Consider the following 2,203-nt stretch of genomic DNA (forward strand, 5'->3'; position numbering starts at 1 on the left):
CACTTTTGATCCGAAAATACAAAGAACTTTAACTCATATTAGGCAAGCTCGGCACTGGCTAGCATTTGTGAATAGTGAATCGGGCTTGCATGAAGAGCAATCCAATTCACTATCACCATCAATTCGTGACCATCATTCATCAATCAATGAGAAAACCTTATATTTATCTGTGGGGAGTGCTAAAATCTCTGTGACTCAGGTGACGACACCTTGGCGGATCCACCTCGTAGAATCACCTTAAGGGAAGCCGGAGCTCCTTATATTAACTTGCAACCGATACAAATCTGGTGTCCGGCTTTGGATCCAAATTTTGAGCTTAAGACCGGCACAATTAACTTGTTCCCTAAGTACAATGGACTACCCGGGGAAGATCCTCTTAAGCATCTTAAGGATTTTCAAGTTGCATGCTCCACTGTGAGAAGACATGGTGCAGATGAAGTAGCAGTTTTGGTGTTCGCTTTCCCTTTCTGTTTAGAGGGAAAAGCAAAAGAATGGTTTTATACTCAACTGGGAGATGTGATTTCCAATTGGGACTTGTTGCGTAAGGAATTTCTGGAAAAGTTCTACCCACCACAAAAGACAGACAAGCTGCGAAAGGAAATCTCTTGCATTATGCAACGAGATGGGGAGACTCTTTATGAGTACTAGGAGAGATTCAAGAAGTTGTTGGAAGCTTGCCCTCACCACCGTATTGATGAGTTGGTACTTATTAGCTATTTTTGTTAAGGGATGAACCCCCAAGATAAGCTTCTCTTAGATGCCTCTAGTGGAGAATCCCTTACCAAAAACAAGACCGCCAAGGAAGCTTAGGAGATTATAGTAGACTTGGCAGACTCCACTCAACACTAAAGGGAAAAGAATCCACAACCAAAAGCTTTAAGTGAAGTTTCTCCTTCCGGAGATGCCGTTTTGATAAAGACCCTCGGTGAGATGACATTTTTGTTGAGACAAATCTCCCAAGGGCAACAAATTCCCCAAGACTTGATAGCTCCTCCACCTCAACCTCCAAGAATTGAAGGACCACCAGGATCATGTGGTATTTGTGCTTGTAACAACCATTACACTGATGAGTGCCCTTAACTCCAAGATGACACTACATTAGCGGTAGCCAATTCATACCCACAAAGACCCAACAAGGGTAATTCTAATCAAAGATGGAACCAAGCTCAACCTTACCCAAGCCAACAAGCCTACTATCATCAAGCTCCTCAAGGTCAACCACAATACCAACAATCCTACTGATGAATGAGTTTTGCTTGATGGTTTAGATTTTCTTCTTATAGAAAAGAATTACTTCGTTGTAAGCATAGCTCCAAACCAACAAACAATTCTCACATAAAAAATTTGAGTTGTCACAAGTACAAACCCCAATGAAAATTAACCGACGTATTTAGACTTCGGGTCGTCTCACAAGGAATTGCAATGAAATGGTCAATTATTGGCTATGAAGAGCAAGGGGTTTGATTTTATATTTTTGCAAGAAAAGTAAATAACAAAAAAGTAAATAACAAGAACTAATAAAATAAAGGAAAGAACTCTTTGCTAGACTTAGGTGATTAAGATCACCATCCTTGTCTACAAACCAAATATTGATAATTATGAGAGGCTAACCTATTAAGTCTACTTCAAAAAGCTTTAAGTACGTAATATCTACTCCTAAGCTTGAAGTACGTCAAATAGGCTTGATCACATCAACCCATAAGTCCCAACCTATCTACTAATTAGATTAGTAGTGGTTAGTGTCAATGAATGTCAAATTGATCACCAAGGATTCTCAAATCACCAATTCAATGAGACCCAATGACTCAAGGTCACTCAATTCCCTTAGCCTAGGCTAAGAGCAAAGAGACTACTCAAAAACTAAAGAAGACATTTCATCAAACATGTAGAATGCAATAAAAGTAAACATCACAAATTGCAAGGGTAATAAAATCTATCAACTACCGATAGCAAAGAAGGTATATTCACAATTTAATTCATCAATAAAAAGAAACATCAACATCATATTGCATTAAAGAAAGGATCCAAATCCAACAAGAGTCATCATCTCAAAAAGTATCAAAAAGGAAATTAACATGGAAATCAAGAGGGATCAAGAATAGTAACATGAAATTGTAGATAAAACAAGATGATAACATGAAATTGGAACTAGATCTAGGATGAAATTGACCTAATCTACCCTAATTGTAGAGAGAAGAGGGAG

The 2,203-nt window shown here is 38.4% G+C and overlaps 1 non-coding gene across 1 annotated transcript; it reads right to left on the reverse strand.

Moving 5' to 3' along the window:
- Positions 1-585: 585 nt before the first annotated feature.
- On the reverse strand, positions 586-692 carry LOC112746680 (small nucleolar RNA R71). The gene has a single exon (XR_003174550.1). It is a non-coding gene; the product is annotated as a small nucleolar RNA R71 (small nucleolar RNA).
- Positions 693-2,203: the final 1,511 nt, after the last annotated feature.

Source organism: Arachis hypogaea, chromosome 14 (assembly GCF_003086295.3).
Source record: "Arachis hypogaea cultivar Tifrunner chromosome 14, arahy.Tifrunner.gnm2.J5K5, whole genome shotgun sequence".
NCBI classification, from domain to species: Eukaryota; Viridiplantae; Streptophyta; class Magnoliopsida; order Fabales; family Fabaceae; genus Arachis; species Arachis hypogaea.